Source organism: Lissotriton vulgaris, chromosome 5, assembly GCF_964263255.1.
Source record: "Lissotriton vulgaris chromosome 5, aLisVul1.2, whole genome shotgun sequence".
Lineage (NCBI taxonomy): Eukaryota > Metazoa > Chordata > Amphibia > Caudata > Salamandridae > Lissotriton > Lissotriton vulgaris.
Genome location: NC_141693.1, coordinates 1,808,335,059 through 1,808,352,262, shown reverse-complemented (window position 1 = coordinate 1,808,352,262; position 17,204 = coordinate 1,808,335,059).

Genomic DNA, 17,204 nt, shown 5'->3' with positions numbered 1-17,204 from the left:
CTAATCTTGCTAATTGGGCGTGACTGCTATCTGCCTCATTAAGTCCATTGTTGATTGAATCCAGGATAGCCATCCATTTGGATTCGCGTGTGTTAAGAATGAGGGATACATCACCACCCCTGGGGCCCAGAATCACCTTTTCCAAAACTAACCATTTCAGGACCTCTGGAGTGTGTCCTTGTCTCTTGCAATGATCAACTAATGTGGCACCCAGGACATTGCACCTAATCCTGCTACCATACTGTAGAATCCTAGCTTTAACTTTTTGCTGAGTTTGGCCCACATATACCTGATCACAAGGGCATTTAATCAAATAGATAACGTTCATAGTATTGCAGTTCGTATGTGCTTTCAATGTATAAGTGCGACCTCGATGTGAGAAATCCTTTGTCTGAACCCCCGAGAGACACTCCTACAACCAGTGGATAATATTAACAAAACTTTAGAACGTTTAATCTGTGTAACCCCGTTCTCCACTAGGAGTAATGATGTCAAGAAGGTTATTAATAAGCACTGGTCTTTAGTGGCGGATGATATTGAACAAAATGCCCTGCTCTTATACTCATTAAGAAGAGCAAGAAACATTAAAGATGCAGTAGTCCAATCCTTTTTGGACTGCCCCAAACCACCAACAATCTTGTCCTTGTGGAACCTCCCTCCCATTATGGGACACACTAGATGTGGCTCATGTGCGGCATGTCCAACAACTGTTCAGACAAAGGATTTCTCACATCGAGATCGCACTTATACATTGAAAGCACATACGAACTGCAATACTATGAACGTTATCTATGTGATTAAATGCCCTTGTGATCAGGTATATGTGGGCCAAACTCAGCAAAAAGTTAAAGCTAGGATTCTACAGCATGGTAGCAGGATTAAGTGCAATGTCCTGGGTGCCCCATTAGTTGATCATTGCAAGAGACAAGGACACACTCCAGAGGTCCTGAAATGGTTAGTTTTGGAAAAGGTGATTCTGGGCCCCAGGGGTGGTGATATATCCCTCATTCTTAACACACGCAAATCCAAATGGATGGCTATCCTGGATTCAATCAACAATGGACTTAATGAGGCAGATAGTAGTCACGCCCAATTAGCAAGATTAGGTCGCTAGACTTTTTTGCCAAGAGTTTTTCTGCCAGCCTTAGTAATACTAATTGCATAACTGTATATGTTGTTTTCACCCTCATGGCTGAGAGGTGCACGACTACCTTAATGTTGCAGTCCTCTTAATGTACCCTAACCAGTGATGTGACAAGTCGCCTACACCTCTCTGAGTAGGAGGTGCGTGATGCTCTGTTAAAATAATTGTATTTTTTTTTCTGTGTCCTCATTATTGTGCCTGAAGACAGCTCCTATGATAAGATGTATTGCTTTCACCCTTCTGTGTAAGAGGTGCGCAATGCTGGTTAACCCGTTTTTTAAACAATGTTGCTACGAAATATGTGCACAACCTCGTTGATGTAACATGCATCTTTAATACATTCCTATTGTATTCCCAGACACTACAATCACGTCAGTTGCTCAAATCTTTGACATTGCACCTCTAATCATTTAGCATGTGCCATGCCAAATGATTGTAATTAGATATTACACTCAACATGAGAAAAGGGTTTTTAAATTAACAGTGCCTTGGACTTGTGCTCTAATGCTCTTTGGACGTAAATGTATTATGCATATAGCTATGGCGGCTGTCAAAGCATTCTAAGAGTAACGTAGTTCCGCAGTTCCGTTTTATCATGGCCCGCATTCATTGTTCATTTACGTTAAGTTAGTGCTGACGTTGTCATGACAAACAGAGAGTAACATAGCCAAGCTGTTCTGGGTTCACTACGGCCCGCTTTCTATGTTTAATTACGTGACGCCAGTGCACGCTTCTCTTACGGTTAATTAAACGCTGGTTGGAGTTTCAGTGTGACGAGATGCGGAGCGGGAACTCTGCGATTTTTTAGCGCATTTAAGGTAAGACCTGGACAATTGATCACGAGGATGGCTAGCTAACAGATAAAATACTATGTATTGTGTTAAATAAAGATTGCACCACTCGTCACAGGCAAATCTTTTTCTTTAGGGTACAAATTTGCCGGCTGACGCACAGACGCTTCTTTCTCCAGTTTCGAATTGGCACAAGAAAATAGCGGAAGTGTTTTTGTGCAGTTAGGTACGTATAAGGCACAGGGTGCCGCTAACGATTATAGAGCTTTTGATGGACATCCGAGTATTTGGGCTTTTCTACTTACTTATACTCATTAATGATTGTAGAGCACAAACACTACAGGGTTTTTTACAGTCTCCGCTGCAATTGAAGTTACACAATCGAACAATGGAGATTTTTTTCCGGTTTTAACCCCTTCGATGCTGATGACGAGCTCAGCTCGTCATCACCCACGGGGGTCGTGTGCTGATGACGAGCTGAGCTCGTCATGGTGCCACTAAAATGGCATTTTCCAGCACAGGAGGGGGAAAACGCCTAGCATCCAAGTGGTTAAGATGGCTTCAGAAAACAGCGTAAGGATTTGTGTGTGTAGTTAGGTATGTACAAGGCACTAATTGACGCTCCTAATCACTGAACTGTTGCTATACACCAGTATAATGGGGCTTTTTCAGTAACTTGTCCTTATTATTGGTTGTAGAGCATGAACATTATGGTTGCAATCACAGTTGCACAGTTGTACAACAGAGATTTCTATCCATCGAAGCAGTTGGATACGAACTGGGCACTCTTGTATGGGTTAGCTAACATACTCTGAGTGATTTATGACCCTGACGCTCCCACAATAGTTGTACTGCTGAATATGAATATCATGGCTGCAGTTAATCCAATTTGATAAAGCACGGTTACATTCCAATCTGACCCTTGCATTTAAGTCTTGAATTGATGACATTTTAGACAATGAGATTACGAGGTGGTTCCCCTCTGCCTCATTTATTTTTATATTAACTGAATACCTAGGGTGGAATAACTACCTCCTTGGTGTTATGGTCCTATTCCCCACCACAAATTTGTAAGGTGCAGTCCGTTGCAGCTAAATTTTGATAATGTCTGCTTAGCTTGTGTTTTATAGGGTACAATTTATATGTCCCTCTTGGCCTCTGTCTTCTCCTTTAGAACTTTGATGACCAGTTTGGCAACATACCGAATTTCCAAATGAATTAATGGTTCCAGTAAATATTGACCCCTGGAATCCTTTCGGATACTTTGATGTACCCCTTCTGCGTTCTCCTGTCCTTAACAGCCCAACTTTCCATGGTGATTCAATTCTCTTGATTTTGATTGTGTTGTGGCGCTTTTCTAGCGCGTTCTTTAACAAATCTAACACTGTATATAGTAACACACGTTTTATCTTAAACTTTCAGAGAGAAACCAGTTCCCCTGGGCTTCTTCTTTCTGTCCTGATGAAGACCCCCCTTTAAGGTGCGACGTACACCTACCACTGTAGTCTTGGGGTCGAAACGTCGACGGCTACTATTATACACCAGTTGGCGCAACCTTCATTTTAAATATTAAATATCAGCGTTGCCAGCATGGTTTTCCTATAACTATAGAGCATTAGTTGCTCCCTCATGTTACTGGCTCAGTGCTCTGAAGCCAGCTGCATCATCTGTTTATGAATTATGTATTGATACCATTGTTTGCACTTTGACCTACCTTGGACATCCCTCTCTCCTCACCCAATCACAGTTTTTTTACCCTCCCTTCCCCTGGGGCACTATGACAACTGTGTTATCAATTTGCTACATGTAATTTGAATAAGCACATTGTGATTAAATAACAGTGTGTTGAAGGACTTGTCTGTGATTTGCTCTTTTTAAAAATACTTTTGAAAGTGTTCACTCATGTAGTTTTGATACTTTTTCACTGAGACCCCTCATTTTGTATACTATTAGTAAACATGGCTGCAGGAGAACGATGGGGTTGTAGAGGTGGTCGGGTGTTCGTATTTGACCGTCGCCTGGAACAAACCGACAACGCTGGAGGTGGCGGGAGGTAGCGGTTACCGGGACTTCAGAGCAGCTGTGTGTCAAGTAAGTGGGCGTTACGTGGACGGGTGCTGCATCTCTTTGTCACTGGGGTAGCTTTATGCGTGGCGCCCTCTGCAGGGTTGGCTCCCACCTTTCGGGGATTTGAAAGCTTCGGCCTTACAAAGGTGCACCTCTTGAGCTGGTGGTGTGGGACCCTCTCCCTGAGCATCCAGGTCGTCTAATGTTTCCATGCAGTTTTATTGTGTTTCCAAGCACACTAAATGCTAATTTTAAGTATTCATCTTGAGGCGTGGGTAGGGCATTCCCACCTAAGTACTGCACCTCCCAAGTTCCCGGAGCAACTTTCAGTACATCTTGGCCATTGCATTGCTGCATAAAGGGACCATACAGCATAATGCTCTCTTACAGACCCCTGCACAAGTTTTCAAGGGCTGCCCGGACCTATGTAAATTTCTATATGTGTATGAAACCTTCCTTTACACCTTTTGACTTCGTGAGCTCTCCCAAATCTACTGCTACCAAAACCTCCTCGAAGGTAATAAGCTCTATATAAATGTAATTGCAATCCAATCCATAGCAATGTATCATTTTCAGGAAGTGGTGTGGGTTTGTTATACCTCTTCGTCCGTTTCCTAATAACTGAGAAAGGTTGGCATCAACTAAAACCTTAGAAATGCAATGCCATGTACAAATGACACATTTATGCTTTACCAGAAAGAAGATATGTGGGATCTCCCCTGTTTTGGCTTCATTAACTGCATTCCAATAGGGTGTGCTTTAATCATGACAGTATGATATATTCCATCCTGTCTGTCCAGTAACTTCGACCATAACCTGTCTGTCCAGTAACTACAACCATGGCCTAGCACGGACAGAATTAATTGTCGCTCTAAAGTTGCCCAAGTCGTGAATCCCCACACTACTGCTCACCCTGAACTAATGCATACTCACACACTTTATCTAGACCGGCAGACTTGATGAGGTAAGTAATGCGATCCTGAGCGCAAACATTCTTCCGTACCCAACTCTTGACTTAGTGGACAGGTCTGATTGCGAGGGAGGAGCGACGGAGTTGTCATGATTGTCTAACTAGTAAAAGTAACTCTCTTCTTAGAGGGGACATCTCGGTCGTTTTAATTGGGCATAATTCGCTGCCCAGTACAGACACTGTTGTGCACTCTTTATGTGTACTTAATATATGAACGCTTTGTTTACTGCAAATATTTAGGTGATCAAAGAGCACACTATTCATAATGTGCTCCTTTCAGCCCATCATTGATGCAGCTGTCTTTATTCTACGCTCCGAAGGCCGTAGCTTACAAACATAATGCCCCGGGCATCATGAACAATGGGCAGCTCTATCCCCCACCACTTGTTTTTTATTAGATCTCGCTCTCGAGACCTATTGTCGCCGAGATGCCTCTCAAGGGAGACAGACCGGGGCACGCGCACGTCCAGCCCGGCGCCATGCACATCTCTTGCTCCACATTCACAGCGGCAGCCTCTCACAATCACGCGCGCACACACAGTCACACTCACGGAAGCACACACGCGCGCGCACACACACACACACACAGGCACACACACACACACACACACCCCTCCTCCCTCTTACCTCACTGGCTCTTGTTTTTCATGCTGCGGTTTTCTCACTGGTGCTTTTGCGTCACTACCCCACGAAGTGTCTTCTTTCTCCAGTCGTTCCTGCACCTTCTTCATCTTACTCTGCAGTTCCTCAGTGACAATAGTTCATAGGTGACAACGCCCTCCTCCTCGCATGACGTTACCCATCCCCGTACAACCAAGCCTATGCCACCATCCCCCGAATAAAACCTCCCGCTCCGTTGTAACCGCACTTTCCGTCTACCAGTAAACCTCCATCCCACCGCAACTTTGTTCCCCAGCTGCGTCTTCCCGACCCCCCCATTCTTTCCCTTTCCTTGTCTGTCCTGCACCATGCTCCTTTTGTCCCTTGCGCCCTCCAAAACAGAGCCCCCAGTTCCGAGCATCAGCCCCTCCCCTCCTATTATGCCACTCTTCAATCCTCAGCCCCGTGACAATAAAGGGCATCTACTACACAGCCCCATATCCGTAATTTTCAACAAGCTTCCAACCATTCTACTCTGTCCTCCATTTACCCGCCGTCCGGAGGGGGGCGCCGCGCCTCTCCATACCTCTCCAGCAATCCGGTCTCCCTCCGTGTCAGCATGCCTGACCCGACTCGCAGACTAAGACCCCTGACTCACATCACCAAACGCCCCTCACATATCCTTGAGCCCCCACCCCGCCCTGTGGAAGATCACACCCTCTACTCCTGGTCCCTCTGGCTACAATCCCTCAATGCCCTTGCTTATTTTCTTCCCTGCGCCCGAGCCCTCCCGTGTGCCCGCCTCCCCACGACTTCGCACCTAACCTCCTCGTGCTCGGCCTCGTCCCCCCGCTATTGTTGTTGCCTGGGCACCATGACACCCTGCCCAATTCTGACGTGTCCCGCAAGACGCCCCCTCGCCCTCCGCTGTGTAGGAGCCTGACCCCACTGTCCCCTGCCATTAAAGCCCGCACCACGGACCCCAGCGGCCCCCAACTCCGCTGAAGCCCCCTTGCGCTGTCCATTGTTGGCTGATATTACGGGGAACGTCTAACTTGCTAACCCCACCACTCCTATACATTCCGATACTGACTCCGACTGCCTAATTACCGAGACCCGGGCGGGGCCTGCCCAAGTAGTTTCGTTTATACAGGCTGGGGCGCCGTGGATCAGATTGGACAGACGCAGGGGCACCAACACCGCAAAGTTCACTGCCGCAGCTGTGGACAAAATAAAGTGCGACCACCGCTAATAACGCAGGGATGCCCATTTGTAAATGTGTGTTCTGGCTCCAATCCATGTTTAATTCGTCCAGCAATGCGGAGACACGAGATGCACATTATAAATAGGACGTGATGCTGCACGCGGCGTGGAAATGGGCGCCAGTTATGACATTTTCTAAATGTTTAATTCTGCCAAGAGTGAGCTTACCTGTGCTTGCACCGCCAGCTATATTTGGTTTGTGCCTGCTGCCTCGCAAGTGAGTACATCCGCCGACGCTGCTGGACAGAATGTAGTTGGTGCCTGTAGCCTGTAAGGATCATGTTGCGTGACTCGGGCCCAGGTGCGGCTGCCGGAGAACATATTGCCTGCATGCAGGCTCTCATAACGCTGGGCCCGACAATACTCCTTTGATCACTGTGCCAGAAGTTTCACCCAGTTAATTTGATAGTCTTTTATTTATTTTTGAGCATCAGTAATCACTGTGGTGTGCCTGTTACAGCTCTCATTGCTTGGCTTTCTCCTCTGATTTAATTGGATACAGTACACCGGACAAGGCCCTGCATCAGTGCCCGGTGGCCTTTCATTTTGGTTCTAACGGGACTCCCAGGCAGAAAAGGACCACGTCAGGATAATATCGGTAAGTGGTGGTGGTGTGGGAGGAACCCATGCCAGCCGGGTCCTGCCTGTCCAAAGCGAATCTTGGGTGACACGGGCCAGAGCTCCTTTATGTTGCCCGGTGCAGGACAAAGTCAGTTTGCAGCTGCAAAATGCATGATGTGCACTACACAATTGCAGCAGATATTCAAGCACTGGCAGCACAGCAGCAGGTCGCAGCCCCTGACCCGGAACTGCACAGTGGGGAAGCCTATGCCCCGGAGGGAAGAGTGAGGAAGAGGTTGTATCCAGCCTTGCCACAGTGAGAGAATCTATAGATAATTTGGAGCTGGACCGGCGATCCGCCCCGGAGCTTCAATGAAGCCTAAACTGAAGACAGCTGAGACCATGGCAATTTCCCCCCTGAGATGAGGTTGCAGCTATCTCTTTAGTTGACGTTCTGCCACCAGTGCAGTCCGATCTCCAGATGGCGGGTCAGGTCACAGTGTGTGAGGTGTTTTTTTTTTGTCTGTTTGTGGCCTTGTCGGCTGGACTGCTGATTTTTCTGAAGAAAATAAAATCCTTAAGTAAGCTTAAATGAACGGAATATGACTTGCAAAACAGGTATATAGCATATGAGGTCCACCTGAAAACGTGTTTGTTATGGTGTACGTTATGATCTCCCACTGCTGCACTGACTTGCTATGCTATGAAAATTTGCTTTTGGTGGCACAGTCGCGTTGCTCAAATTGGTGTAATTTCTGATATTTACGTTTTCATTGCTTGATTTTACTCACAAAAAAGTGTCACTCATAGTCGTTGAAAAGTCGCTCATAATTTCCCTAAAATTATGAACACGTCACTCATAGCAATCCGAAACCTTGGCATCTATGCTCTAATCCAAATCCAAAGAGGTGCTAAGAGAGGCCTGAGGGTGGACAGCGGTGCCAGGACCATTGGGATCGAAGGCCGGCACCATGCCGCTCTTCGGATCCAACCCCTTCGATCAAGACGGTGAGTGGGTGTGGCGGACATTGGTCTTCCAGCCTGACTCAGGCTCCGGACACCTGACAGGGGGAGGCTGGGGATCCTAGGCATGACTATCCGATGTCCACGGTTTCCCGGAAGTGACAGTCCCAAGTAGCCAGGAATTAGTAGCTCTGTGACCCACCTCGTACTAAGAAGGGCTCTGTCATTAGCTCAACAGGTCCATCCTTGTTTACAGCTGTTGTGAACTTGGGCCACTCCTTCACAAATACTCCAATGGTGGAAATGTACATGCCCTAAGTCACCAGTAAGTACACTGTGAAAACCCATTCACAGAACACAGTAAGAAACACAAAGTTTCGACGGTTGAGTAAAAAGAGCACTGCTGCCGAAGAGTAGTAACATGAAAGTGCCAGCAGTGCCAGGAAAACAGTGAAACAGCAGCAGCGCTGGAGAATAGTACTATTGCTGCACTTCCACCAGGAAGTATTAAAGTGACAGGTCTCAGTTGGGATCGAAACATAGACACTCACACAAAGCTTAAAGAAGCACTTTCGTCACACCGTTGTATTACAACAGCAGCAGTAATAAAGTAACAAGCAGGAGTGCTGGCAGAGACACTCACTGAAACATCACTAAAACTTCCAGCTGATGAAACTACCATAGCAACATTGGCATAGAGTACAGCTAAAGCAGCAGTGCTGCCAGCGGGTAACTTCAGCACCATCACAGTCATAAAGTATTATTACAGCTGTAATGTTAAAATTCTAAAACAGCGGTACTGCAAGAGGATCATTGCGGCAAAAATACATCTAATTAACATAGTAAATGCAGTGGTACCTATATTTATTATTATTATGTGGTCTATAGTAATAGCTAAGTGACGACTCGGTATGGCAGTAATATTGAGATGGTAACCCTGCTGTCAAGCAGCGTTAGAGCTGCAGCCCTACAATCGAGTATTATTAATGTGACGCACTTTGCAGCTTCGTAGTTGTGCTGACAACCGCTCGTGCAGTCCCTCTTGTGAGCGTCACTCTCTGCTACTAGGGATTACAACTGTAATGTTAATATGTCTGTATGAAGGTATAGCGCCTAGTGCCGTCAGCAGCATTACTTATAGCAGTCTGCTCTCCTGCTGCCCGCGGGAGAAGAGGATGGACAGGCGCCTGTGGCTGTAGATGAGACTCAACATGTTGACCTGCGTAAACTGCTAACTGTGTCTAACACCTTCCCCGATCTCCAGGTATCGCTCTTTCGGGCCAGCTACTGACAGTAGCCCTGTGTGAGTGTGTGTGTGTGTGTGAGAGAGAGAGAGATTGTGCGCTTGCCTATCTCTCGAGTCCCAACTACTGTTTGGTGGTCACTGGCAACTTCCCCACCACAAGATTTCTCCTATAGCCCACCATGCAAACCATCCTCTCACTTCATACAGTTGTTAATCTCCACTGATTTCAACAATGCCAACATTTAAGACTAACACTCTTACCTTCGTTGGAGAATCAGCAGTTTAGTGGCATATCCTTGCGTTTGTAGCGCGTACCCTGTGTTATGAAAATTGATGTTTTGTTGCCTTTTCCATTGTGTGTGTAAATTTACCTACATAATTAAACATTAATCATATCCTTCCATACTACCTTGCCCACCTAGTCCTCATGACTGTCTTCCCCAGTAACTGTTTGATGTAATCCATGTCATCATGTTATATAATTTACAAATTAATTTCCTAGTCTCTCGCCATCAACAGACAAGCGTATAATGTGGGCTCTGTGTGGGTGTGGGGCTCTGTGTGAGTGGGGCGCTCTGTGTGTGTGTGTGGGTGGGTCTGTGTGTGTGTGTGTGTGTGTGTGTGTGTGGGGGGGGGGGCTCTATGCGTGAGTGTGGGGCTCTATGCGTGTGTGTGGGTCTGTATGTTTGTGTGTGGCATTTGGGGGAGATTAAGCTATTGACATTGTAAATGACAATGCCATTTATTTATATGTTTTCAAAACCAACACATAAATAAAAAAATTGTCATTTACAATGCCAATAGCTCTAACTCGTAGTTGTTTGTGCACTTTCCCGTTGGACCGAAGCATATCCAGTCCCAGATTATACTGCCCCGACCACTGCCAGGCAGCTGGTTCGAGAATTCTTCCCACGGTACTGCTTGCCTCGTATCGTGTACTCAGATAACGGACAGCCATTCTCATCCGAGCTCATGAAACAGGTTTCCCTTCTGCTAGGATATCAGTGGAGATTCCATTGTGTCCGACATCCCGAGGCCGCTGGCCTTGTAGAAAGGCATAACCAGACATTAAAAACACGCCTTGCCAAAATCTGTAAAGAGAAAGGGGTCGACTGGATAGTCGCCCTGCCAGTTGCACTGTTTTACATGAGAATGGTCCCCCATTCGAGATCAGGGCTATCCCCGTATGAAGTGGTTTTTGGCAGACCACCGAATATGTGGGGGACGCCCATGCCTAAGAAAATTACCGATGTTGACTGTAATATGCTGACAGATTACCTTGCCTCCTTGATGTCTGCACTCCAATCATGTCGTTCACAGGTTGCCGCCGCCTTTCCCGACAACACTGATGTAAAGCCACACGATGTCCGTCCCGGCGATACTGTGTTGATTCGCAATTTCGACAGGAAAAGCCCGCTGGAGCCCCGCTGGAAAGAGCCGAAGAGCGTCCTTCTGACCACGAGGACCGCGATTAAAGTGGAAGGCCGAAAGGGGTGGATCCACACGAGTCATATTAAAAAATGCAACGAACTGCTGCCAGAAACTGACTCGTCCACCCCCTCAAAGGACTGCCTCGAATCGAGTGACTCTAAAGTTCCCAAGCGAGAGAAAACTCCCCAAGAGGAGTATCGAACAAAACTTCGATCTAGCAAGTCAGACAGTTTAATTGTTTAAGTCCTCCCCTAGGTGAATCGGTTAAATAGTTTCTGACATGTATCCCCTAGATCGAGAAAGAGAGAGAGAGAGACAACTCAAGAAACGTACATACTGTAAATCACTCCGCAGTCACTGTATAGTGACATTATTGGTTATGTTTTTTCTAAGTCTTTTGATTATTGTTGCTAGTATACTACTGCCAATATACTACCCTATCTTCAAGCGTGAACACTCTGCTTACAATGTAACTGCCGAACATTCTTTTAGTGAATTACCGCCTCATGAACTATCTTACAGACTTGCGCTGCGCAACAACACATTCATTAGTATGTTACATCACTCCCATCAGACTAACAATACTACAAACTGTTGGATATGTGGCCGACTCCCTCCCTACCAGAAATATAAGGGAGTTCTGCCTCTCTTTCCGTACCCGTTCACTCACAATGGCTCCTGTGGTGCATGGTTTAGATTAATTAATTCTTTAGATTCTGATATTGCTGTTTTCGAGGGGAATTGGATTTGGGGAAACCTGAACCTAGTTCTGCTCAACGCCTGCTACCCTGACAAGAAGGGACTTCCCATTAGTACAGGAACTGATCTAGAAAATGAAGTATATGGATTAGGTAATTATACAATTAACCTCATGATTCTTACTGTTGAATCCGAAGCTGCACCAGTTCTCCCTGCTATGTCAGTATTACCTGTCACAGGTGACTTATGCGTCAGAAAGAAGGGTTCAGTACACTTAGGTCATAGTAAATGTACTACTGTGGTCGAATTCAGTGATCATGGCAAGTCTTCCTTTAGAGCTACTCGTCATTCCTATTTTGTTTGTGGCCATACCGCATACATACACTTACCTCCAGATTGGGATGGTACCTGTTACATTGCCTTCCTTCTGCCACCTGTTTTCCTAGCCCCTCCTGATTATCACAGAAATACAAATCTAGTAAAGAGTAGACTCAGAAGAGATCTCCCGATTGTCGACTATACTGAAACGGCATGGGAGCAATACACAGATTTCAATAAAGGATTCTTTTTCTTTACAGGCCCCGTCCAAAACAGTAAACTAATACGTAGATTAACTAGAACACTCGAAGCAGTAGTGAATGAAACTACCTCCGCTCTAGGCAACTTAACAGAGGAGCAGTCCGCCATGCGGGTTGTTGTTCTTCAAAACCGTCTCGTTATTGACGTCATCTTGGCAGATAGAGGCGGAGCTTGTAAGGTCATCGGGTCAAGTTGCTGTGTTTTCATTCCAGAAAACGCACCAACGGTATACCAAGCTATTACACGTCTTCATAAAATTGCAAGTTTGATACATCAGAATCCAGGCACCTGGACTTGGTCCGGTTGGTTCTGGACAACATTGACTGCTTGGGGATGGAAGATCCTATCCTTCCTAGGCATTGCCCTTGTCATAGTATTCAGTTGCTGCCTGTGCCTACAATGCGGGCCAGCGATTTGTGGACTGTGTGCCACATCGTGCATTGCACATTCCAGTTTTCACTCAAAACGCAAAAAGAAGAAAGAAGAGCAAATGATGTTACAAGAACAGACTGATCGATTCTTGAGTATCGATATATCATGTAGGGAACAAGGAGGGAATGAGGAAATATAAATTTTTGGTCAAGAAATGTTCCCTAACGTGTACCCCACCGTCTCCATGTACGAACTTAAAGTGCATGTAATTTCCCTCCTGTGCCAGCTATGAAGGCGCAAATACATTTGCGTCCAACGTTAACATGTCCTCTTTCAGACCCGCCATGAACGGGTTGAATATTCAGTTCCTAAGTATGCTATGGTAACGTCTTTTTGTGGTGTACTTTACACGTTTTTCAGCTCTGGCGAAGTAGGCCCCGAATTCTGCCATCGAGCCTTTTTCTGCCTTCTGACTCTGAACGCCTCAGCCTGGGCTGCCTCTGTACCCGTGACCTCTGCCTTACTCCCTGCGCGGCTCACGGCGCTTAGCTCAGCCTGCTGCCTGCCAAGACCGAATTCAACCTTCGCATTATCTGTTCCGCTCCTCGAAAATACATTCCTACCTACTAGTTTAAGTAAACATCCCCCCAGCTGCAGAGCAAAGGGCCCGGCCTCACTGTCTCCGTGCAAGTAATTCATAGCCTCCGTTACCATGGTAGGCCCATGCCCCCTCGCATCTCATGCAGACACTTAGACGCTTATACACGCACTCACAGTCAGTATAGAATAGCTTTTGCCCCAGAGACCTTTTCCTTTTAGATAATAAGGTTCCTAAACATCAGATATCAGATATGATAGTGGTACGAGTTGATCTGACATGCCAGACTTCTGTCTCTTTCCGCTAGTGTAAATGTCAAGTCCCCTGCACCCTCCAGTTTCACGTCAATCACACGTCATGCAGCTGCGCGCGCATCCAGGCCTCAGATTTCTGCTGACATTGCAATATTCTGCTTTGTACCCACCTACTTGTGACACTTACATATGACGTTTCTAGCACACGCCTCTATGTTCACGCCTAGTTCACGCCTTCTAATTACGTATCACTACCACGTGTGTGCTCTTATCTTGTTTCTCTCAGCTGTTACGCCTACTGTATTGGTTTCTATTATATGATTTAAGTATATAAGCTATGTATTGTCAATAAAATATTGCTCTATCCCTTCCTGCACCCCAGTGGTGGCAGGAACCCGATATCCGATCTGGTACCATGACCATTCCTTTTTAAGGAATAAACCCCTAAGAACTCTAACACCACGGACTCTGCCTCTTTCTTTCCGATTGAGTTATTTTTGTTTAAGTACTTACCTGCATAGAAATTAAGACGGTAAATCAAATATTTACCACACCTTCCCTATGACGACTTTGGGAGGGGTGGGGTGGAAAGGCAATAAAGAATGGCATGCAGGCACACCCCGAGCGGATGCTATTGCGGCCCTGGACTCCTGCAAAAGGTGACGCTACTGGCAGCAGATAATGGCAGGCAAGGGCTGTAATGACTTAAGCCCTTGGACCTCCACCATGGCTGGCACATGCTCACAAGCGCATGTGTCACAGTGCCTTCCTCTCCTCACTCTAATATTATGATGCCAGCACTGTGGCCACTCAGCAGTCACTGGCAATATGACACCTCGCAGACACCCGAAGCCTATAAGTGTTCCTGTTTTATGTGGCAACCACACCAATAATTAAAAAATAATCACAATCCGCAGAGTTCTATGTGATTATTATTTTACCAATGTGGATGGCACATAAAGCAGGAAAATGAGGAGAGTGCAGCCCTTCAACCCAAAGGGAGCAGCCACTGCTGCCTCTGATTGGTTGTGTTGGGTGTATACTGGGATATTGCACCCTATTACATCAAATGCACTGTTCCTAGTCTAGGAGGTAACCTGCACCCACACTGGATACAGTGCATTAATGAACAGTGGGCGGGCTGTTTGAAGCTGCCGGCATGCATTTCATTGGAGGCAGCAATCCAGATTTTATTTTAAAGACGAACAGAGGGGCATATTACCAAGCAAAAGCGATAATTATCGTTATTGCTTGGTTAGCGTGAAAAAATTATCGCAGCGCTGCGGCGATTTTTATCGCAGATAAACCTTGGTATTACTAAAGTTTATCGCAAATAAGATAAAATCGGCCGCAATGCATGAATATCGCTGAAAAGTCCGCGATATTCATGCATTAGCGAGCTAATGCTCTTAGCCATGTTACTCACCTCCCATTGGATAACATGGCTAAGAACTGCTCAGGGCAGGTGTTAGCTTTTGGAGATATTCGCGCTTAGCGCGAATATCTCCAAAAGTTGGTAATAGGAGATAGCGATGTTAGCGACTGTTTCCAGTCGCTAACATCTTGGCACGCCCACTTTGCATGTCATTAGTGATAAATATCACTGACATGCAAAGTGCGGCCCAAGATGGTCGCTATCTCCTACTAGCTATCGCTAACTGGTGTTAGCGACAGCTAGGTAATAGGGAGATAATTTTATCTCCGCTTTCTTGGCTTTTAAAGCCAAAAAAGCGGAGATAAACCCCCTTGATAATATGCCCCAGAGATCCTTCTGCAGGTGGGTGCAGGGAATGACTGCATGTACCTCTAGGGGTATACCTATTAGTCCCTGGGACCTATACGCTCAGTTGCAAGAGGTGCTCAGAGGCTGTACACCTCTTTGTAGCGCACAATCAGTGCACCCCCTGATGGCCTCTTTACATCGGCGCCCACGTCTCTATTAAAGTGCAGATGCAAAGGCTAAGGATTCTCACATTTGCATGTTGCTGCACCTCATGCATATAAGGGCTGTGCCTTATGGTAGCACACCAGCATAATCCACGTTACAGAAGGGGCTGTTCAAATGCCTGCAGCCTCTATATTACTATAGTACCCCTAGGGTGGAAGAGGCATGCAAAAATGCCCTTTTCTCTACCAGGGTACTATGTATAATAATGGCCTCTGGTGCAACTGAACTGGGATTACTAGTAACACGTCCTACACCGAGCAGAGTGGAAGGCAATGTCAAGGCTGTTTTTTTTTTGGTTAGTAATAGGAACAAGAAGAGGCATAATGACTTAGTCACGACTAACTAAGGTGCTACATCCAAGAGCTACTTAGCAAACAACTTCACCTGCTTTTTACAAATATAATACAGTCAAGCTGTTTCCCAGATGCTTGGAAAACTGCATCAGTCCTGCCTTTGCTGAAAAAACCCAATCTGGATCCACATGACCCGGCGAGTTACAGGCCGATTTCAAGAATAGCCTTTCCGGCCAAAGTGCTGGAAAAGCTTTTGAATAAACAGCTGTCTGAATTTTTTGCGTCTACCCATGCCTTATATCAATCACAGTATGAGTTCAGGGAGGAACACGGGACGGAGACAGCACTGATCATGGTAGCAGAGGAACTCAGGAGTGTACAGGAAGCAGGTGGGAAAGCTGCCTTGATTCTTTTAGATCTATCGGCAGCTTCATCGCCGTTAATTACAGTATACTCTTGACCCGTCTAGCAGAGTTGGGAGTGCATGACTCAGCACTCGCATTGCTATCATCGTTCTTGGGGGAGAGAACCTTTATAGTTAAATTAGGGGAACCAACATCTAAACTTTTTCAGTCTCCTTGGGAGTGCCACAGGATCCTCCCTGAGCCCCACCCTCTTTAATACATGTGTTGCCCCATTAGCAGCTATCATCAGAAACTGTGGTTTTCTCCCCGTTTCCTACGTGGATGACACCCAAATAGTGGTGTCAATCTCTAACAACGTAGATGAAACAGCTGACAGGTTTAGTAACTGCATGGAACAAGTCAACGAGTGGATGCAACTAAACTGTCTAAAACTAAACGGTGATAAAACTGAGGTCATGAAACTGGGGCGGAGCCCAACATCTGGTCGCACAAATGGTGGCCTGACAGTTTGGGCAAATGCCCGTCCCCCGTGGACATAGTCAGGAATTTGGGCTTTGTATTTGATACCAAACTAACATTTCAAGCCCAGATAAACAAACTATCCTCCTCTGTGTGGTATATTTTGAAGCTGATAAAAAGACTCCTGCCGTTCATTCCTGTAGAAACCTGTAAAACACTGGTATCCATGCTGGCGTTGTCCAGGCTGGATAAGGGAATGCTCTGTATGCTGGGTTACAAACTCAACTCCTGTCAAAACTTCAGCACCTACAAAAAGCTGCAGCTAGGTTAGTTCTGGACATCCCCAGGTCCGAGCCGGTGGCCCACCGATTAAGAAGCCTCCATTGGCTACCAATGGAGAAAAGGATACGGTTCAAGACAGCTTGCCTAGCATATAAGGCTATTCAGGGGGTAGGTTCCCAATTTCTAAAAACTAACTTGAAACAATATGAACCTCCAAGGAAACTTAGATCAAGCGATGCAAATCTGATTAAGACTCCCAGATTTAAGCAACTGAGATGGGGGGAGAAGCTTTCTACTGCCAACAGCTAACACTTGGAAC